We start from the raw sequence: 23,974 nt of genomic DNA on the forward strand, positions 1-23,974 counted from the left end.
CCAGACTGAAGGGGAAAGATGAGGAATAACCTGAGGAGAGGGTTGGAATGAACGGGCAATGAGATAACTAGTAAACCAGGTAAGGACTGAACCAGTGATGTCAAGAGACCAAGGGCGATGGAGAAGGAGAGAGTGATTGACTTAAGTCAAAGGCAGAGGAAAGGTCAAGGGAGATGATGATGATGGTGATGGAATGGTGCTGATTTAAGGGAGGTACGGATGGTGTCATGCAGGTCCAGGAGATTGGTCTTGGTGCTGTGGCCGACCCGAAAGCCAACCTGAAAAATGGTGTAAGATGTTGGACTGTTCAACCAGTAGAAGAGTGTAGAGTGTGGGTTGACTTATATAGAACAATTAACAAGGAGAGATAAGGAGGGATGAGTGAAGGACTTTGAGTTACTGTCAAATTCCTGTGTGAAATTGGGAGCTGATAATGGTGTTTCAGCAGAGGAGAAACATGATCAAAGCATTGGGCACCAGAGAGTAATTGGATAGAGGTATTATGGACTGATTGAAGTTTCTTAAAGAGAGAAATGGGGAGGCCAGCATAGACAACATTACAGTAGTCTAGTTTGTATGATACAAGAGAGTAAAGAAGTGTTGCATCAGTGTCCAGGAAAGGGCAAAAAGAATGGTTGGTGTACAGAGATAGAAAGCAGGAAGGAACCACTGATGCAGTTTGGGGGGCAAAGTACAGCTGTGAATCTAACATCCCAAGATATGTAAAGGACTCCACTAAAGCAAGTATTAGTCAGGGATGGTATTATTTGCTAATATTGTTGTAAACAGCTTAATTTGACAATTTAGCAAAGCAAAAGCCACTAGGACAGGGGTTCTCAAACTTTTTCGGTTCATGGCACTCCCCTACACATGGGTCTCCCTTTCCCTGCAGCCCCCTTCTCTCACACCAGCACACTTCTGCCTCTCTGCAGCCCCCTTCTCTCATCCACCAGCACACCTCTGCCTTGCTGCAGCCCCCTCCTCTCACACCAGCACACCTCTGCCCCTCTGCAGCCCCTTCCTCTTACACCAGCACACCAGAACCTTCCTTCAGCCCCCTCCTTTTACACCAGCACACCGCTACCTTCCTTCCTGCAGGTCCAGGATCACTGCTGCTTCCTTCTCCTTCCCCCGCCGCCGCTGCAGTGCTTGCAGCTTATATTTTTGGGCCTTCCAAGTTTGCCACATCCGGCGCTCTCTGATGCAGCTTCCTGTTGCGAGGGCTCGACGTGACAGAGGGAAGTCCCCGCAGTGCCTGTGTGAATAGCAGATGGCCCGAAAATGTAAACTGCAAGCACTGTAGCAGGGAAGAAGCAGGAAGCGGCAGGTGCCGGACCTAAGGGAGGAGAATGTAGGGAGTGATGTGCCATGGCACCCCTGAGAGTTCGCTGCAGCGCACTTTGGGAACCGCTGTACTAGGATGAAGCTAGTTGGACATTCTTTAGTTTGAGAACAATTATATGTACCAAATTTAAGATCGCTGAAAGAGTCCTATTTTGTATAATCTGGTTATATATATTTCTCAAAGTTTAGAAGTTGCCACTATCAATACTTTATAAAATTCTCCCTGAAACCAAGATTTCCCTTTGCTATATCCATGATGGCTTTGCCACATTTAGCCATATAGCAAGTAATTTTTCAGAATAGCTTCTATTGTTTTTGCTTGGCACCAACTACAGGCTCAGTAATCCACAGTTTTCTGGATCATCCCTACAGGCCTTTTATAAACAAAAAAAAAAAAGTCATCATATTGTCCATACTCCAATGTTGCTACTAATGTTTTATCGTTTCTAAAGCACTGCCAGGCAAATGCAGCGCTATACAGACACATATGAGAGTGACTGACAATCCCTGTTTCAGAGTCTAGTCGTGACAGACAGGCTACAACAGGCTTGTCCAAGTTCACTCCTGAAGGGCTGTAAGCAGACCAGATTTTCAGGATATCCATAACGAATATGATTGAGAGACATATACAGTGAAACCTCCGTTTTCGTTGACTTCGGTTATCATCGGTTTCGGTTTTCGTTGATTTTTTTCAGTGAAAAATTTGTCTCGGATTTCGTTAGTTGCCTCGGTTTTCGCTGCTAATTTTGCGAAAACAAAGGGCAACCCACACGTTCTCCTGCTCATTGGATTTACATTGATTCATATGGAAATAATTGCCTCGGTTATCGTCTGTTTCGGTTTTCATTGGTTGTTTTCGGACGGATTATCAACAAAAGCCGAGATATCACTGTACATATGTTTAATATTTTTATTGACAGCAGTGAAATACAACAAAGCAACCACAACAGACCAAGTACTTTACAATCATCATCCATTTTCAATATAAATTCTGTTATTTCCCTCCTCTCCTTAACAATCAACCAATCTTAGGCTCCAGTTATAATGAAGGTTCTAAGCTCCCTTAGCAGTATAGAATTGAAGCACTATAAGTATGTAAATCCCTTATTTATTTATTACATTTATATCCCACATTATCCCAAACAAGTTTGAGTTCAGTGTGGCTTACAATAAACAGTATTTGTAAGAATCCAATTTTACAATACAGTATCATAAACATACTGGGATAACTATGGATATTTAACATTTAGAAAATCTATTATGAAGTAGAAACTGTACATGAAGCAAAGAGAAAGTTAATGGTAAATAGAATGGTAACCAATTCAGGTAATAATTGTTTGAGATATGGTTGTTCTTTGTGAGGGTTTGCTTGAATACGAACGATTTGAGGATTTTGCCAAATCTAGTATATTCCTGTATATTTCTTATTTTGGGTGGTAAGGAGTTCCACCATTTGGTTCCTAGGTATTTATTTATTTATTTATTTATTATTTGTTGCATTTGTACCCCACATTTTCCCACCTTTTTGCAGGCTCAATGTGGCTTACAGAGTGTTGTTATGATATAGTCGTTACATGATTTTAGATACAGTCGATGATAAGCTGAAGGTTTAAGAGGATTTAGATGGAAAGGTGTTAGGCAAGGTCATGTGAGACCGTTCCCACTTAGTCTTTTCTTTTCCGCGCTGGAGAGAGCCGTGTTCGTCTCTCTCTCTGTCAGCCCCGGAAACCGGATCGCGCTTTCGCCGCGAATGTTCTCTTTTTCTCTTTTCTTTTTCGTTAAATAATTCTATTACACTGTGTTTCTAATATAGAGTCCACAATAATTATCGTCACCTATTCAATGGTTTTTCACTTAGCGCTTTCCTCCTTCAACTAAGCGTCTATCTTTTACCAGGCACATGATATTAGAATTTAACACCTTGTTATCACTTCATTTAGCATTATTCCACATGTCCTATTCAGCACATATATTTTGGCTGTCACCGTATTCTATTGAATATTCTCGTTTTACTTTTTATTCTCATATATACAGACCCAAGAGAGTTTCGTTTTATTATTTCCCTTGGAGCATATAATCAAGTCATACATTACCAAGGTATTTTATTTTTATTTCTCATTTTATTTTTTATTCTGTTCCTTTCCTTTTAACATAGTCAATTTATGATATTCATGTGCTAGTTTGTAGCGATTTAAATTTGTTGTGGAAAATATTTAAGATCTGGTTCATCGTCATGATTTCTTTAAACTTATATATGTTTACTATAAGTGCACAAATAATTTTATATTCTTTTAACTAAACTCATACATTCATATATCAATCCACACACTTTCAATTTTTTATTCATACAAATAATATACATTTCTCCAATTTTAATTTCAATATCAATGGATAAATAACATACATTTCTTCATCCTTTTACAGTCTGCATATAAACTCAATGTTCATTTTAATAGATTGATGTGATTTTTAAAGTATTATTCATGTGTCCTAACAATCCAAAATTGTTTTATAAAAAATTTGTTGTATAGAAAAGAGACTTTTTTACATTTCACACACATATTCATCTTTCTCATCTAATGGCACGCTGTTAGATTGAATCATAGATAATTTTCTGTTTGCCCGTTAGTTTAGTTATACCATATATTTTTCTGTTGTCTGTTGTATTACTCACTACATCCATGATTATGATATATTTGTAATAATATCCCTCATTTGTTTTATTGTTCCATTTAGGTTATAAAGACCCCTGAGGCAGGCCTTTTGGTCGAAACACGGCCGTGTCGGGTCATTTTTAATACTGTTTACATCATTTTTTATTTTTCATGTGAATAAATATTTTTTGGTATCCTTATTCAATCTCCTCACTTTTTGTTTTATATGATATAGTCGTTACATGATTTTAGATACAGTCGATGATAAGCTGAAGGTGTAAGAGGATTTAGATGGAAAGGTGTTAGGCAAGGTCATGTGAGAGGTGTTTTTGATGTACTTGGGTGGTTTAAGGAATGATTCGTTTCATTAAGGATGTCTTTTGTAGGCTTTGTTGAAGAGATGTGTCTTCAAAGTTTTGCGAAAGCTGGTTAGATTGTTCATGGTTTTCAGGGCCATGGGTAATGCGTTCCAAAACTGTGTGCTTTTGTACGCAAAGGTAGTAGCATAAGCCTGTTTGTATTTCATTCCTTTACGGCTGGGGAAGTTCAGATTGAGGAATTTGCGGGCCGATCTTTTGGCGTTTCTGGGCGGTAAGTCCACTAGGTTTAACATATAGAGTGGGGCATCTGCATGAATGATTTTGTATACGGTTGTGCAGATCTTGAACTCAATTCGTTCCTTGAGCGGGAGCCAGTGCAGTTTCTCTCTTAGGGGCTTTGCACTTTTGTATTTAGGTTTTCCAAAAATGAGTCTGGCTGCAGTATTCTGGGCTGTTTGGAGTTTTTTAATGGTCTGTTCTTTACAGCCTGCGTACAGAGCGTTACAGTAGTCCAAGTGACTTATCACTAGTGACTGTACTAGGGTGCGGAAGATGTTTCTTGGGAAAAAAAGGTTTTATTCTTTTGAGTTTCCACATCGATTGGAACATTTTTTTCGTTGTATTCTTCACGTGGGTATCGAGTGTGAGGTTTCGATCAATAGTGACTCCAAGAATTTTCAGATTTTCTGAGATAGGAAGTGTGCAGTAGGGTGTGGTTGTAGTGGGGTAATTGTGTTATATTGGGAAGTGAGAACTAGACATTGAGTTTATTCTGCGTTAAGTTTTAACTGGAATGAGGTAAGTGAAGTCTGCAAAGTGGACAGTTTTGTAGATCACTTTTTTGCAATTTGGGAGGTGTATAGTTTCTTGCCTCATATTTAGTGTTTGTATGAGGTAAGTTTATTAATGGTACCATATATTCTCCGAGGACAAGCAGGCTGCTTGTTCTCACGACTGGGTTGACGTCCACGGCAGCCCCCACCAACCGGAACAAAACTTCGCGGGCGGTCCCGCACGCAGGGCACGCCCACCGCGCATGCGCGGCCGTCTTCCCGCCCGTGCGTGACCGTTACCACTTAGTCTTTTCTTTTCCGCGCTGGAGAGAGCTGTGTTCGTCTCTCTCTCTGTCAGCCCCGGAAACCGGATCGCGCTTTCGCCGCGAATGTTCTCTTTTTCTCTTTTCTTTTTCGTTGTTCTCCGTTTTTTTCTATTTAGTTTAAAAAAAAACCCAAAAAAAACCCGCTGAACTTTGTTTTTCCCTCGTCTCTTAGCGGGGGCGTCGCGTTGCAGCCTTGTGGCCGCGCGGTCGATTTATTTTCGAGGTGTGAATTTTACCGCCACCATCGATGACTTTGACTTCGCCGAAGCGATTTTTTCCGTCGATGTCCTCGAAGGTCCCGAGTGGATTTAAAAAGTGTGGTCGGTGCGGCCGGCATATCTCGCAGACCAACACTCACGCTTGGTGCCTCCAGTGCCTCGGGCCAGAGCACGATACCAAGACGTGTACTTTGTGTCTCGGTCTCCGGAAACGGACACAGGTAGCGAGGCAAGTTCTTCGGGACCGTCTTTTTGGAACTTGCACCGGCCCGTCGACTTCGACGGCATCGGTATCGATGGCCGGTTCTTCGGTACCGGTATCAATGTCCACGAAATCGGCACCAATGGCATCGACCCCAGGAGCACAGGTCCCGTCGGGCCGCCGGTCCCCCGGTGAAGGCAGGGGTGAGAGGCTGCGTGGGCAATCGGCCCCGGTCACTCCCTCTACCCAGGGCCCTCGGACCGAACCCTGTCTGACCCGATCCCTCGAGGCCGAGGGGGATCGACCTCCTCCTCAGTTCCACCAAGCGCCGATGACGGGCACCGCAAAAAGGCGAAGAAGCACCGTCATCGGTCGCCCAAGATGCATCTGGCTCCCGGCGCCGGAGATGAGTCGACGCCGAGGAAGTGGCAGCGTCGAGAGGAGAGGTCCCCCTCTGCAGTAGAGGTACCGCCACGTCAGGGTGCCAGCACTTCGGTGCAGTCTCCTGGATCCGAACAACTTCCGGCACCGACGCCTCTACCAGCCCCCTCGCCTTTCCCGACAGCGGGCCTGGACGAGTGCCTCCGAGCCATCCTTCCGGGGATTCTGGAAGGGCTGATGCGCCAGACTGTGCCGGCGCCGGGGGTGCTTGCGCCCTCGGCGCTGTTGACTGTGGCGCCGGCGTGCTCTAGCCCGGTGCCGAGGCCTTTGACGCCGACACCGCTTGCGGCGCCGGTCTTGACCGCCACGCAGGTGGAGTTCCCGTCGACGTCGATGGAGGGAGCTTCATCCCCGCTGGCGCGGGAGTCCACCGCTCGACGACGCCACTGATGCCTCAGTGCCTCGACGTCGAGCCGAGCCCGGTTGAGGACTGAGCTGCACAAGCTCATGTCCGACACCGAGGAAGAGGCCTCGTGGGGGGGAGGAGGAGGACCCCAGATATTTCTCCTCAGAGGAGTCTGTGGGCCTTCCCTCCGACCCCACTCCTTCACCAGAGAGAAAGCTCTCGCCACCTGAGAGCCTCTCCTTTGCCTCCTTCGTCAGGGATATGTCTATTTGCATTCCCTTTCCCGTGGTCTCTGTGGATGAGCCGAGGGCTGAGATGCTCGAGGTCCTCGACTATCCATCACCACCTAGAGAGTCCTCCACGGTGCCGTTGCACAATGTCCTCAAAGAGACACTGCTTCGGAACTGGTTGAGACCACTATCTAATCCCACCATCCTCAAGAAAGCAGAGTCCCAATACAGAATCCACTCGGACCCAGAGTTAATGCGGCCCCAATTGCCTCATGACTCGGCGGTCGTGGACTCTGCTCTCAAGAGGGCACGGAGTTCGAGGGATACCGCCTCTGCGCCCCCGGGGCAGGAGTCTCGCACTCTGGACTCATTTGGGAGGAAGGCCTACCAATCTTCCATGCTCGTGACCCGCATCCAGTCTTACCAGCTCTACACGAGCATCCACATGCGGAATAATGTGAAGCAACTGGCGGACCTGGTTGACAAGCTCCCGCCGGAGCAGTCCAGGCCTTTTCAGGAGGTGGTCAGGCAGCTGAAGGCGTGCAGAAAGTTCCTGTCCAGGGGTATATATGACACCTGTGACGTGGCTTCTCGTGCTGCGGCCCAAGGGATAGTGATGCGCAGGCTCTCATGGCTGCGTGCCTCTGACCTGGACAACCGCACCCAGCAGAGACTGGCCGACGCCCCTTGCCGGGGGGATAATATTTTTGGTGAGAAGGTCGAGCAGCTGGTGGACCAACTGCATCAGCGGAAAACCGCCCTCGACAAGCTCTCCCACCGGGCGCCTTCAGCATCCACCTCAGCAGGTGGACGTTTTTCCCGGGCCCGGCAGGCTGCGCCCTATGTCTTTAGCAAGCGTAGGTACACCCAGCCGGCCCGAAGGCCTCGTCAGGCACAGGGACAGTCCCAGCGCGCTCGTTCTCGTCAACAGCGTGCGCCTAAGCAGCCCCCTGCGCCTCCACAGCAAAAGCCAGGGACAGGCTTTTGACTGGATCTATGGGAACATAACCGCCCTCAAAGTGTCCGTACCGGACGATCTGCCGGTCGGAGGGAGGTTAAAATTTTTTCACCAAAGGTGGCCTCTCATAACCTCCGACCAGTGGGTTCTCCAAATAGTGCGGTGCGGATACGCCCTGAATTTGGCCTCCCACCAAATTGTCCTCTGGGAGCTCAATCCTTCAGCTCCCATCACAGGCAGGTACTTGCAGAGGAACCCTCCGCCCTTCTCAGCGCCAATGCGGTCGAGCCCGTACCACCCGGGCAGGAAGGGCAGGGATTCTATTCCAGGTACTTCCTTGTGGAAAAGAAAACAGGGGGGATGCGTCCCATCCTAGACCTGAGAGGCCTGAACAAATTCCTGGTCAAAGAAAAGTTCAGGATGCTTTCCTTGGGCACCCTTCTGCCAATGATTCAGAAAAACGATTGGCTATGTTCCCTGGATTTAAAGGACGCATACATTCACATCCCGATACTGCCAGCTCACAGACAGTATCTCAGATTCTGCCTGGGCACACGGTACTTTCAGTATTGTGTGCTGCCCTTTGGGTTCGCCTCTGCCCCACGGGTGTTTACGAAGTGCCTCGTGGTGGTAGCGGCGTATCTATGCAAGCTGGGAGTGCACATGTTCCCATATCTCGACGATTGGCTGGTCAAGAACACCTCGGAGGCAGGAGCTCTCCGGTCCATGCAGTGCACTATTCACCTCCTGGAGCTGCTGGGGTTTGTGATAAATTACCCAAAGTCCCATCTCCAGCCAGCCCAGTCTCTGGAATTCATACGAGCTCTGCTGAATACTCAGATGGCTCAGGCCTTCCTTCCTGAAGCGAGGGCCAACAACCTCCTGTCCCTGGCTTCCCAGACCAGAGCGTCTCAGCAGATCACAGCTCGGCAGATGTTGAGACTTCTGGGTCATATGGCCTCCACAGTTCATGTGACTGCCATGGCTCGTCTTCACATGAGATCTGCTCAATGGACCCTAGCTTCCCAGTGGTTTCAAGCCACCGGAAATCTAGAAGATGTCTTCCGCCTCTCCACCAGTTGCCGCACTTCACTGCACTGGTGGACCATTCGGACCAATTTGACCCTGGGACGTCCATTCCAAATTCCACAGCCCACGAAAGTGCTGACGACGGATGCATCTCGCCTGGGGTGGGGAGCTCATGTCGATGGGCTTCACACCCAGGGACTGTGGTCCCTCCAGGAAAAGGATCTTCAGATCAACCTCCTGGAGCTCCGAGCGATCTGGAACGCACTGAAGGCTTTCAGAGATCGGCTGTCCTGTCAAATTATCCAAATTTGGACAGACAATCAGGTTGCAATGTATTACATCAACAAGCAAGGGGGCACCGGATCTCGCCCCCTGTGTCAGGAAGCCGTCGGCATGTGGCGTTGGGCTTGCCAGTTTGGCATGCTCCTCCAAGCCACATACCTGGCAGGCGTAAACAACAGTCTGGTCGACAGACTGAACAGAGTCATGCAACCGCATGAGTGGTTGCTCCATTCCAGAGTGGTACGCAAGATCTTCCGAGAGTGGGGCACCCCCTCGGTGGACCTTTTCGCCTCTCGGACCAACCACAAGCTGCCTCTGTTCTGTTCCAGACTTCAGGCACTCGGCAGGCTAGCGTCGGATGCCTTTCTCCTTCATTGGGGGACCGATCTCCTGTATGCTTATCCTCCCATACCTTTGGTGGGGAAGACCTTACTGAAGCTCAAGCAAGACCGCGGCACCATGATTCTGATAGCGCCTTTTTGGCCCCGTCTGATCTGGTTCCCTCTTCTTCTGGAGTTGTCCTCCGAAGAACCGTGGAGATTGGAGTGTTTTCCGACTCTCATTTCGCAGAACGACGGAGCGTTGCTGCACCCCAACCTTCAGTCTCTGGCTCTCACGGCCTGGATGTTGAGGGCATAGACTTCGCTTCGTTGGGTTTGTCTGAGGGTGTCTCCCGTGTCTTGCTTGCCTCTAGGAGGGATTCCACTAAAAAGAGTTACTTTTTCAAGTGGAGGAGGTTTGTCGTTTGGTGTGAGAGCAAGGCCCTAGAACCTCGTTCTTGTCCTGCACAGAACCTGCTTGAATACCTTCTGCACTTATCGGAGTCTGGCCTCAAGACCAACTCAGTAAGGAATCACCTTAGTGCGATTAGTGCTTACCATTATCGTGTGAAGGGTAAAGCCATCTCTGGAGAGCCTTTAGTCGTTCGATTCATGAGAGGCTTGCTTTTGTCAAAGCCCCCTGTCAAGCCTCCTGCAGTGTCATGGGATCTCAACGTCATCCAGCTGATGAAACCTTTTTTTGAGCCACTGAATTCCTGCCATCTGAAGTACTTGACCTGGATGGTCATTTTCTTGGTGGCAGTTACTTCAGCTCGTAGGGTCAGTGAGCTTCAAGCCCTGGTAGCTCATGCTCCGTATACCAAATTTCATCACAACAGAGTAGTGCTCCGCACTCACCCAAAGTTCCTGCCGAAGGTGGTGTCGGAGTTCCATCTTAACCAGTCAATTGTCTTGCCAACATTCTTTCCCAGACCGCATACCCGCCCTGCTGAACGTCAGTTGCACACATTGGACTACAAGAGAGCATTGGCCTTCTACTTGGAGCGGACACAGCCCCACAGACAGTCCGCCCAATTGTTTGTTTCTTTCGACCCTAACAGGATAGGGGTCGCTGTCGGGAAACGCACCATCTCCAATTGGCTAGCAGATTGCATTTCCTTCATTTATGCCAAGGCTGGGCTGACTCTAGAGGGTCATGTCACGGCTCATAGTGTCAGAGCCATGGCAGCGTCGGTGGCTCACTTGAAGTCAGCCACTATTGAAGAGATTTGCAAGGCTGCGACGTGGTGATCTGTCCACACATTCACATCACATTACTGCCTCCAGCAGGATACCCAACGCGATAGTCGGTTCGGGCAGTCGGTGCTGCAGAATCTGTTTGGGGTGTAAATCCAACTCCACCCTCCAGGATCCGAATTTATTCTGGTCAGGCTGCACTCTCAGTTAATTGTTCTTTCGTAGGTCAATTTTCTGTTGTACCCTCGCCGTTGCAAGGTTAAATTGACCTGGGTTCTTGTTTTGAGTGAGCCTGAGAGCTAGGGATACCCCAGTCGTGAGAACAAGCAGCCTGCTTGTCCTCGGAGAAAGTGAATGATACATACCTGTAGCAGGTGTTCTCCGAGGACAGCAGGCTGATTGTTCTCACCTACCCTCCCTCCTTCCCTTTGGAGTTGCATTTGATCATTTTTGCTAGTCATTCAACTGAGCTGGAACGGTCACGCACGGGCGGGAAGACGGCCGCGCATGCGCGGTGGGCGTGCCCTGCGTGCGGGACTGCCCGCAAAGTTTTGTTCCGGTTGGTGGGGGCTGCCATGGACATCAACCCAGTCGTGAGAACAATCAGCCTGCTGTCCTCGGAGAACACCTGCTACAGGTATGTATCATTCACTGTCTGGAGCTGTGCATAAGTACGTAAGTAATGCCACACTGGGAAAAGACCAAGGGTCCATCGAGCCCAGCATCCTGTCCACGACAGCGGCCAATCCAGGCCAAGGGCACCTGGCAAGCTTCCCAAACGTACAAACATTCTATACATGTTGTTCCTGGAATTATGGATTTTTCCTCAGTCCATTTAGTAGCGGTTTATGGACTTGTCCTTTAGGAAACCGTCCAACCCCTTTTTAAACTTTGCTAAGCTAACCGCCTTCACCACTTTCTCCGGCAACGAATTCCAGAGTTTAATTATACGTTGGGTGAAGAAAGATTTTCTCCTATTTGTTTTAAATTTACTACACTGTAGTTTCATCGCATGCCCCCTAGTCCTAGTATTTTTGGAAAGCGTGAACAGACACTTCACATCCACCTGTTCCACTCCACTCATTATTTTATATACCTCTATCATGTCTCCCCTCAGCCATCTCTTCTCCAAGCTGAATAGCCCTAGCCTCCTTAATCTTTCTTCATAGGGAAGTCTTCCCAGCCCCGCTATCATTTTAGTCGCCCTTCGCTGCACCTTTTCCAATTCTATATCTTTCTTGAGATGCGGCGACCAGAATTGAACACAATACTCAAGGTGCGGTCGCACCATGGAGCGATACAACGGCATTATAACATCCTCACACCTGTTTTCCATACCTTTCCTAATAATACCCAACATTCTATTCGCTTTCCTAGTCGCAGCAGCACACTGAGCAGGAGGTTTCAGTGTATTATCGTCGACGACACCCAGATCCCTTTCTTGGTCCGTAACTCCTAACGAGGAACCTTGCATGACGTAGCTATAACTCTGGTTCTTTTTCCCCACGTGCATCATCTTGCACTTGCTCACATTAAACGTCATCTGCCATTTAGCCACCCAGTCTCCCAGTCTCGTAAGGTCCTCTTGTAATTTTTCACAATCCTGTCGCGATTTAACAACTTTGAGTAACTTTGTGTCATCAGCAAATTTAATTACCTCGCTAGTTACTCCTATCTCTAAATCATTTATAAATATATTAAAAAGCAGCGGTCCTAGCACAGACCCCTGAGGAACCCCACTAACTACCCTTCTCCATTGTGAATACTGACCATTTAACCCTACTCTCTGTTTCCTATCCTTCAACCAGTTTTTAATCCACAATAGGACATTTCCTCCTATCCCATGACCCTCCAATTTCCTCTGTAGCCTTTCATGAGGTACCTTGTCAAATGCCTTTTGAAAATCCAGATACACAATATCAACCGGTTCCCCTTTGTCCACTTGTTTGTTTACTCCTTCAAAGAATTGAAGTAAATTGGTCAGGCAAGATTTCCCCACACAAAAGCCGTGCTGACTTGGTCTCAGTAATCCATGTCCTCGGATGTGCTCTGTAATTTTGTTTTTAATAATAGCCTCTACCATTTTCCCCGGCACTGACGTCAGACTCACCGGTCTATAATTTCCCGGATCTCCCCTGGAGCCTTTTTAAAAAATCGGCGTTGCATTGGCCACCCTCCAATCTTCCGGTACCACGCTCGATTTTAAGGATGAGTTGCATATCACTAGCAGTAGCTCCGCAGGCTCATTTTTCAGATCTATCAGTACTCTAGGATGAATACCATCCGGTCCAGGAGATTTGGTACTCTTCAGTTTGCTGAACTGCCCCATTACATCCTCCAGGTTTACCGTGAAGTCAGTAAGTTTCTCCGACTCGTCCGCTAGAAATACCATTTCTGACACCGGTATCCCACCCAAATCTTCCTCGGTGAAGACCGAAGCAAAGAATTCATTCAGTCTCTCCACTACGTCTTTGTCTTCCTTGACCGCCCCTTTTACCCCTTGGTGTTCCAGCGGCCCAACCGATTCTTTTGCCGGCTTCCTGCTTTTAATATACCGAAAATTTTTTTTACTATGTTTTTTGCCTCTAAAGCTATCTTTTTTTTCGTAAACCCTCTTGGCCTTCTTTATCTGCGCCTTGTATTTGCTTTGACACTCCTTATGCTGCTTCTTGTTATTTTCTGACGGTTCCTTTTGCCATTTTCTGAAGGCGTTTCTTTTAGCTCTAATAGCTTCCTTCACCTCACTTTTCAACCAGGCCGACTGTCTTTTGGACTTCCGTCTTTCTTTTCTAATTCGTGGAATATGTATGGCCTGGGCCTCCAGGTTGGTATTTTTGAACAGCGTCCATGCCTGTTGTACAGTTTTTACTCTCTCAGTTGCCCCCCTAAGTTTTTTTTTTTTTTTTACCGTTCTTCTCATTTTATTATAGTCTCCTTTTTTAAAGTTAAACGCTAAAGTATTTGACTTTCTGTGTACAGTTACTTCAAGGTCGATATCAAAACTGATCATATTATGATCACTGTTATCAAGCGGCCCCAGTACCATAACGTTCCTCACCAGATCATGCGCTCCACTAAGGACCAAGTCTAGAATTTTTCCTTCTCTCATCGGCTCCTGCACCAGCTGCTCCATAAAGCTGTCCTTGATTTCATCAAGGAATTGTACCTCTGTAGCGTGTCCCGATGTTACATTTACCCAGTCTGTATTTGGATAATTGAAGTCACCCATTATTATCACATTGCCCATTTTGTTCGCGTCTCTGATTTCTTTTATCATTTCTGCGTCTACCCGCTCATCCTGGCGAGGCGGATGGTAGTATTATTATTACATTATTATTATTATTACATTTGTATTCCACATTATCCCACCTTTTTGCAGGCTCAATGTGGCTTACAATTCATCGTGGATACTGGAAATAGAAAAGAATGTACATTGGTTTTACAGTAAGTTTTGGGTACATGATGGTGAAATACATAATATTGGAAATAGACAAGAGTATACATTTGTTTTAGCAGAAGTTTTGGTTACATGATGGTAAAATACATGATAGTGTTAAAGCCATAGACGTTAGGTGCGTGATAGTGTGAAAGCAAAAGACATTAAAGAACATTCCTGGATATCTTAAAGAAATTCTATCACCATTTTTTTCCCTTTTATACATGGAATTTCAACCCACAATGATTCAAAGGTGTGATTTGTGTCCTGCTGAATTTGTAATCTATCTGAGTCAAGGCTCTCGTTAATATACAATGCTACCCCTCCACCAGTCCGGTCCACCCTATCACTACGATATACTTTGTACCCCGGTATGACAGTTTCCCACTGGTTATCCTCCTTCCACCAGGTCTCAGTAATGCCATTTAGTATTTGAAAGATAAAGGTACATAATTTGAAGGTGATTCTCCCCATTATCCTAATTCTGTTTAGCACCAACTAAGGAATCTGAGTGTCTGGGCTCTTATGATTCCCATATCCTCTTAAGGCAAGATTAACATCTCCCTCTCTACCTGCCCCTAAAACATATCCTTAATAAACAAATCTATTCCCCCATCTAAGGCCTATGCACAGCTGGAGATCTGCAAAGGAGAGTGGCACATCTGAATATAATGGAAGTAGTGAGCATGCAAATCTTTCTCATGTATATTCAACAGACCTTGGGATATGCTCATCCTAGGGATTTCTTCTATCCCACTTGAAGAAGCAATAATGTGAAACACAGCTTGTGTTTTAATGGGACATTTCAACACTTTGGAGCAGAAAGAGCAACTACCTGCTTTTATTATCTTTTGGATTTAGTGTCATATCGTGTAGTGGACCTCTTGACTTGGCTACCAGATAAGTTCATTGCATAATAAAAGTGTTTCTATTGAGTAGAGTTGGATCAGTGTCTTTGACAATAGAGGTGGACTGTATATCTTGTCTGGACATTTTCCCACTCTATTTGAACTTTTGAAGTTATTTACATGAACCTAAAACAGTTTTGGTGTGTGATGATGAGTGGGTAAGTCAGTTGCTTCCTTTCTGGGGAGCACGTGGTTCTGAGCACACTTTATATATATTTAAGTGAATATTAGTAGTAGTATAAAAAGTTAACATTTTAAAAAATTTATTCTGCAAGTTTGACACCAAGACCTATTTGTTTGTATGTATATTTATAAGGGATATCTTGAAAACCTGGCCTGTTTGCAGCCCTCAAGGACTGAAGTTGGACAAGCCTGGTCTAGAAGAATGTATTTTAGAGAAGCAGTCTTGATGTAAAAGCTATAACTGACTTTAATGAGGTTAGGAATTACTAGTAAAATGTCTGTAATTTAGGTTTGGTTTGTTTTTCAGTTCTTTCAGAACTCGGGAATTTATATATCAGGTCACAGTGACTTTGTTACACTTTTAGTTTGTTTAAAATGGGTGTGAGAGTGGCCTCGCTTTATAGCAGTGGTTCCCAAACCTGATCCTGGAGGCACCCCAGCCAGTCAGGTTTTCAGGATAGATTTGCATGCAGTGGAGGCTATCTCATGAATATTCATTGTGGATATCCTGAAAATCAGACTTGCTGGGGTTCCTCTAGGATCAGGTTTGGGAACCACTTTTCTATAGTCTAATATAACTACTGCAAGAAGTAAGGAACTTTTAAAAATTGCTTTGAAGGCTGCAGCAACTTTATAATTGGATGGCTAAAAATGATTCACAGGGTAGAAATATTGGTTGAGTGCCACAACCCTGCCTTAGAAATGTTTTCAGTTTCTACTTAGCATGGCATTTTTTTTAGTATGTTACTGGATCAGACCATTTGTCCATCAAACCTAGTATTGCGTCTCTAACAGTGGCTAGTCCTTATCAAGCATAAAACCATGGCTTGTTGGTTTACAGGTGGTCTCCCTGACCCAACTTCCATGTTGATTTTGTTTGAACAGTCTATTCAACCTGTCACTTGGTTCAAATACCTAGGCATTGTTTTTGACTCCCAATTTTCCTTTGCTCCACAGCTGTCTAATCTATATAAAACCAGCGTGTTCTTGTTGAGACAATTGTGTTCTGTTAGGAGGTATTTTGACTTTGATTCCGTTCACTCACTTATCCTGTCCCTGTTAACCACTAGACTAGCCTAGCCTTCATATTTAGCTGTCTTTACTATTCCCTACTTGCCTGTTTGTTTACTTCGCTCCATTAATGACTTTGGTTTAGTCTGTGTGCTGCTCAATTAGAATCCACAAGACACTGTACTGTGCCTTTTTCTTCATAGCCCCTTCTTTGTGGAATTTACTACCCCTAGAGATTTGTGCCAAATTTTTCCTTTAGGAATTTTAAACATGCTGTTAAAACTTGGTGCTTTTAACAAGCCTTTGGCCTAAATTAAGCTGGGTGCCTTGATTGCTGACTACTTACTAGCTCATACTCCCTACCTGTACCCCTTTTCACCAGCTTATTACAGTTCAGTCTTGCTTATCGACCATCCGGCATATCTGACAGCCCCTGGTGACGTCACGCGGCTTCTCTTTCCATTTTCCGGGACCCTACATTTAGCACCATTTTGAGCCAGAACCCTGCTTTTACTTCCTTTGTTTTTGCCTTGTTTGAGGGGTTACCATTGTTTCCGTATTATCGGAGAACAGGTTGGTCCCGTTTAGGTCAGATAATCGATAATTTACTGAATTTGATTCCCTTTTCCTGCCCTGTTTGTGTGTTCTCTCCCCTATTAGTTTGCTTGGTTTGATTGTTCTTCTTTAGAATGCAGTCTCTTTCCTATCATGACTTTGTTGTCCTTTTGAGTTATTTGTATATTTGGTATTACTCTGTAAACGGCTTAGATCTGCCAGTTAGGCTAGGTGATATAGCAAATTTAAATAAACATAGTCTGGGTTACTAGGAAGTACTTGGTAGATCCCAAAGAAAGGGGATGGGATTTGATATTCTGCTTTTCTGTGGTTACAGTCAAAGCATCTGTGAATATTCATTAGAGGTTTGCATGCAGTGGAAGCAGTACATGTAAATCTTTCCTAAATATCCATTATGGATATCCTGAAAACCTAACTGGCTGGGGAGCTGTCAGGAGAGGTGGTTTGGGAACCACTAACTTAGCCATTATTGTTTTTGGACATATCTTCTAAGACAGCCATTCCCAACCCAGTCCTTGAGGCACACACCTATTGTGAACATATTTCTCCGGTTTTAAGAGAGCTACAGATTGGTTACCAATTTAGCAGAGTTAAAAAGTTCTGCGTGTGATGTTCAAGTTCTTGCACAAACTAGTGCCCCTTTCACTGACATCAAAATTGCATTTGTACCAGCCTAAAAATTATTAAGATCTGGTGAACATTGCTTGTTTGAAGTAACCTTATCACACGATTAAATTGGAAGAATATAGAAGTAAAATCTTATAGGTCCAACACTGTGGAATAAAATCCCAAAATGAATTAGAGAAATGAAAGCTTCAATAGATTTTAAGAGAGAACTTAATACATTATTTGTTGAGGCTTATGGATGAGTTTAGCTTGTTTATATGTGAAAGTATTATTTGCAGAGATTTGACTAGCAGAATACTATGTATAATATACATTTTAAAGTTGATTGTTTACAGTCTGTATGCAGTATATATTCTGTGTAATGTGTGACATTTTAAGCATATAAAATTGTAATTCTCCTAGAACAGTGGATAGTGCGGAATATACATTTTTTAAATAAAATCAAATTTTCAGGATATCCACAATGAATATGCATGAGGTAGACTTACATGCACTTCCTCTTTGGTATTTAAATCTTTCTCTTGCATATTCATCGTGGATATCCTGAAAATGCAGTAGAACTAGGTGTGCCCCGAGGACTTGGTTGGGAATGGCTGCTCTTGAAATTTGTCCAGACCCCCTTACCATATCCTTTGGTAATAAATTATGCAGCTTGATTTATTCACTGAGTGAAAAATATTTTCTCTGGTTTTAAATATGCTACATGTTTGCTTCAGAGTGTCCCTAGTCCTGGTACAGTTTGAAGACATATATAACTGTTCCTTATTTTCCTGTGCCACCCCCATTCATGATTTTATACAATTTATCATATCTTCTTAGTCTTTCCAGGCCTTCTTCATAAAGGAGCCATTCCATCCCCTTTCTAATTAGTCACCCTTCTGTAGTTTTCCTAATTCCAGAAATCATCATCCATTCCTTGTCCCACAATTACAACTTATACAAAATACAACCATTAAGTTGCTCTAACATGCAAAGAGGTGGCTCACGTTACACCACAACTGATAGGCCAGCTCTGGCTTCTTGTGGCTATGTGCTTGACATGCAGGATATTAATGCAGTCTTATAGGGCATTACATTTCAGATTTCCCGAATACCTTGTATCCATACTTGTCTCACATAAGTCTGCACGGAATCTTAGATCATCTCAACAGAATCTGTTGTCAATCTGATCACCCTCAGTGATACAACTTGAAGCCACATCCTATACCTCCTTTAGTGTCACAGCTCCTTCATGTTGGAACTTAACCTCTTACCTTAGGAATACAACATCCTATGATTAGTTTATGAAAGAGGTCAAGACTTGGATTTTTGCCCAATTCTTTAAGGGAATCCATGTAGTGCACTCTAAATTCTAATAGCAATAGCAAGTCTCTGAATATTTAGACATAGCAAGGTAGAGACGTGACCCTATCCTAATATGTCAGTAAAAATAATTGTGTTATAAGATATGTTATTAAAGTATTATGATTGTGTAATGTCTTGCTTGTTAAATATGTCTCTCCCAGTATATTATGGAATGTCTATAAATCACCTTTGTGTGCTAGTTGAAAGACGGACAAGTAAATCTATCAAATAAAACAAAATAACTGTGGCAAAGGCATGTGTGTCAGAAAGATTGAAGATGACACAATTGACATACTTGAAACAAAGTTGATTTGTTGTTGCTACAGTCAGAGTTGCCATAGTGAGCTTAGGGTCCAATGTACATCTCAAACTACAGATTTACTTTTTGGCTGAATGTGCAGTTGCCCTTTTGAGGATCACCTTAAACTTTTGGCGGCCTTGGTCTTTTTTTATAGATGCCCCTTTATCTTCTGTGGATTTAGTTTCAGTTTATTTTGGCTCAACTAAATAGACATTAGCCAGAGGTTCATTCAGGTGGTCAGTGGATTTGGCTAGAGGGGATGGGGAGAAATGTGAATGCCAGACTATGGTTGGTTAGAAACTTATTGGCACTGAATGTGGCTTATTACATAAATATCAATTTTTAATGCACAGGCCATATTACTGTGTCAGGATGCCAGGGTTAGTTTGGTAAGCACGTGATGTGCTGCTGTTTGATCTCTGAGGCTGGCAAAAAGCATTTCCATGTTACTCCTTTGTACTGAACACTTGCCTCCCAGTATCCCATCATATCACATTGGAGGAATAGCCTAATGAATAGTTCAGTGGCAGAACCTAGGGAAACTGGATTTGATTATCACTGCAGCTCCTTGTGACTTTGGGCACCTAACCCTCTATTGCCCCAAATACAAAATAAGTACCTGTATATAATATGTAAACCGCTTTGATTGTAACTACAGAAAGGCGGTATATCAAATTTCCTCTCCTTTCCCTTCTGACCTGTTAGACATTTTACGCCAACCTCCCTGCGCACCTATCACAACTTTTAATACCTAATACACTTCCCAGATCCCTTCTTTCATCACAGCATAACTGTCTCATTGTTCCATGCATTTCGATACTGCTCAAATATTTTCAGCATTAATGGTCTCTCATTATGGAATGCTTTTCTTGTATGTCTTTGCCTTGAATGTTCACACAATAAATTTAAATCTTGGTTGAAGACCTTCCTATTTATTATTAGACCTACACAGATTGATGCTTTGCAGCTGATGAATCTGCCAAATCCTCCCTCTCTCTCCCCCGCCTTTCCCTAATCTCTATCCCTGTCCTATCTAACATTGTATTTCCCTTCAGTATTCCTTCCTTATTTTATAATTGTTGTAAACTGCCCTGAAAAGCCTCTCTTTAGGTGCAGTGTATGAAATCTGAATAAAACTTGAAACTTCCTTTTTTTCCCAGCAAACATTTATTTACTTCTCAAATTCTGGCAAACCTGTCTTCTGGGAAAGAAGATCTGAGCAAGTCTGGAGTTAACCTGAAAGCTGAAGGGAAGTAAAAGTTACTTAGTATATTGCCCTGTATTTCCAGCAGAAGGAGCTTGTGTTCTGTTGAATGAGAAGACAGAGCAAGGCAGGCTGTGATCATGAATGGCAGGAAAGAGAGCTTAATTTCCTCATCATCACCTTTGAGTTTCTTCCATTCCTTTTATAGACTCCTAGACCCTGGCAGTGATCATCTTAGGAGTACCTTTGGGAATAGTTGTAGTAGGAAGAGTTATAAATGGCCAGACTATGGCACTTCTCATAGTATTACTGCCGTTGTGATTGTATCGAAAGGTTTTGGCTCACTAAGCTTTTCTTCCACACGTTTTCTCCCTTCTCTGTCCTTCATGCTTATGTTTCTGACTTTCTCTCTCAGCAGATCTTTGCTTTTCCTTTTCTTTAACATCATATTTTTATCATTTGTTGCATCTCCATCACCCTGAGCATCCTTTCCCTTCCTTTCTGTTGCTCTTCCCTCCTTACTTTCCTTCTTTCATTTCCTTGTACATTTGCTAAAGCATACCCCCCCCCCCCCAAAAAAAAAAAAAAAAGAAAAGAAAAATGTGACATTGAGCCCCATTCAGTGCGCCTGCCTTTTTGTTCTCATTCCTATTTGAAACAGCCTTATTTAATATCCTGTCTTTGTGGGTATGCCAGTTGTCTGCTGCTTTCTTCTCTGATTCATTCTGTGCAATTAAACAAACAAACAAAAAAATCACCCAAACCTGCCTCTGTTGTTAGAAGAGAAGATCTTGACTGTGCGGCCAGTTGAAGGCCACATCAGGGAGAGGTCACACAAAATGATTTGTTTGCCTGCTGTGAGAGGATTGCATGTTTGTTAACATACTTAAGGCCCATCATCCCTCTCTTGCCACCTTTCCTTTTCTGCCTCACACTACTCAGAGGGGTGATATATTTACAGCTGGGCTACCAGTGCCATTTGATGAAGCTCATGATAAAACACAAAATTGCGCTGTATTTGTCACCAGTTATGCAGCAATTAAAAACTGGTCCTTCCCAACTCCAGATATGATGATTATGTTACTTTTTCCTAGAATGTTGTTGCTGACACCAAACCCCAAACTGTCTTCCGGGGGGATGGGGGTGTCCAAATAACTTTTGAATTAGTTTAGTGTGGTTAACTGGAACCCAAGCACCACAGGAGCTCTATTGGCACAACTAAAATCACTGTAGTAGAAGTTTTCAGAGTACTAGTCACTGGCTGGAAGTTTCTGCCTTGGGCCCTAGTCTGATACCAGCTTCCTTAAATGTGTTAGTTAATGCGTTCTGTAAGAGTTGCAGCAAGCATGTCCTTCACAGTATACAAGTTCTCTGCTTTCCTGCCTTTTTGTGCGAAATTCAAGTAGTGCTCTAGGAAAACTCTTAGCTTCAAAATCTTGAATGTAAAACTCTAATCTGCACCAGATAGTTCAGTTGTTTGCCCAAAAAGGGCAATGTCTGGATGGGCAACATCTGCTCTTCCCATGGCAGTCTGGAGCTCTGTGAAATTCAGGTGTCTGTATTCCAGCATGATGGATCTCTGGGGTGTACCTTATATCTGGTTTCTTACTTATTGAGTCTCTCCTGTTCTGACTGTGTTGACCTTCATGTTGCCATCTCCCTATCACTTGGAATGGATTGAAGGGTTTGTTTATTTTCAAGTTTGTACTTTTTTTCTGTGCAATAATTTTTGTAGGGTACAGTATTGAACTTATAGAATATATTTATGGGGTACTGAAATGTGTATGTATGTGCATTCAAAATTAATGTACCTGCTCTCAGGGTAATTTCATGTGGTTTTGTATACTTGCATTGCGTTAGATTAATTGCGTTAGATTAATAGACCATGCAGTATATATGTGCGCTTTTTTTTCTGATTGCACTACTTGAGTGGCATGCGCAAAATTTGCAGTGAATATATTTTGTTAGAAGCCATCCAATGTTTCCTCTAGCTTTCTACACCCCATTATCACTATTTTATGGTTCTGTGATCTGGGCTAAGAGTTGAGTTGAATTTGGGTGGGGGTGGAGGTGGGGGGAGAAAATTTCTTCTGTCATTCCATCTTCTGATGTTTGAGGAGGCGATAAGGGAAGTTTCTGGCACCATTTGCCATTAGAATTCTAGACCTTAATTTTGTGGATCTACGGTGATAGAAATAAGCCTTTGTGCACATGCATGTTGTTTGCAGTGATGCTATTTCAAAGTGAAGGCTTGAAATTCAAAGAATAGTATCTTCCTGCAAAACCCAGATAGAGGGGAGGCATACATTAAGGACTTATTAATATAAGTTTTCAGGTTTCATATACTGCAGTCATTAATTTGATCAATATAAACCTTTCTCATTCACATTCAGTTATTGGCAGTGAGTCATAATGATCTTGTTCAACCACAAGGTGGCGTTGAGAGGGTGTGAAAGGGTACATGACTTAAACTGAAGGGGGGAGGGGATTGAAAAGCAACAATTTTTTTCACTCAGTATATGGTTACAGAAACATTGGTGTATAGGATTACAGAAACATGGCTTCAGTTTCTCTTTTGTACAGAGACAGAAATATTTGTGTATATAGTTATTCTTAGCCTTCAGCTAGAGAGAGGAATCAGAGCAGTAATTCTAGGTACCTCCTTCTGCTGGCCACCTGTGCAGTGCATTTTATCGTTGGATCTCAGTTCCTGCTTTTACATCTTCAAATTCAGGTGGCAGCAGTTTTCAGCAATTAAAATCTGCGTTTAAGCCGATTAAGTTAAATGGTTTCTCACAATTACCTGGACATCTGGAGGAAGGTAATTGTTGAAACATGTACTGATTAAAGATAACTGATTTTTTGTCCAACAGCACTGGTGTGCCATGCCATTGGTACATGTGGGGTAGCAGAGAAGATGGTACCTCTGCCTAGGCAAGTGGTGACTGCTGTTACTGTTTGAGAGGAAAGCTTTGCTCATGCCTTTCCATAGATTATGGGGAGTAACTTGGAGGAGACATGGGGTGGGGGTGCAGGTTGAGAGAGCTTACCCCAAAGATCAGGTTAGTAAATTGAAGGTTGTGGTTGTACTTAGATGTAAGCATGGGAAGGTGAGTGATGCTACCAAGTACAGCTGATAGTGCAGCATGTTGTTGGGGGTGGGGTGGGGAACATTTATGGCTGAAATGGAGGAGTAACCTAGTTGACTTAACATGCAGGAGTGCCTGGTTCAAATCTTTCTTCTGATCCTGGTGATCTTGGGCAAGTCACTTAACTCTCCATTGCCTCAAGTACAAAAATTAGATTGTAAGCCTTCCAGGTACAGGGAACATAACGAACTGCCATACTGGGTCAGACCAATGGTTCATCTAGTCCAGTATCCTGTTTTCCAACAGTGGCCAGGTCACAAGTAACTGGCAGAAACCCAAATAGTGGTAACGTTCCATGCTACCAATCCCAGGGCAAGTAGTAGCTTTCTTATGTCTGTCTCAATAGCAGACTGTAGAACTTGTCCAAACCTTTTTAAAACCTAGATACGCTAACTACTGTTACTACATCCTCTGGCAAAGAGTTCTAGAGTTTAACTATTTGTTGCGTGAAAAAATATTTCCTCCTATATTTCCATATAACTTCCTAGTCTTTTTACTTTTAGAATGAGTAAATCCATTCACTTCTACTCATTCTACACATCAGGATTTTGCAGACCTCAGTCATATCTCTCCTCATCCCTCTCTTTTCCAAGCT

The 23,974-nt window shown here is 43.9% G+C and overlaps 1 protein-coding gene across 2 annotated transcripts in view; it reads left to right on the plus strand.

Moving 5' to 3' along the window:
• KDM4B (lysine demethylase 4B) overlaps positions 1-23,974 on the plus strand; it is a 378,825-nt gene that overhangs the window by 54,125 nt on the left and 300,726 nt on the right. The window lies entirely within an intron of this gene.

This window comes from Microcaecilia unicolor, chromosome 11 (genome assembly GCF_901765095.1).
Source record: "Microcaecilia unicolor chromosome 11, aMicUni1.1, whole genome shotgun sequence".
NCBI lineage: Eukaryota > Metazoa > Chordata > Amphibia > Gymnophiona > Siphonopidae > Microcaecilia > Microcaecilia unicolor.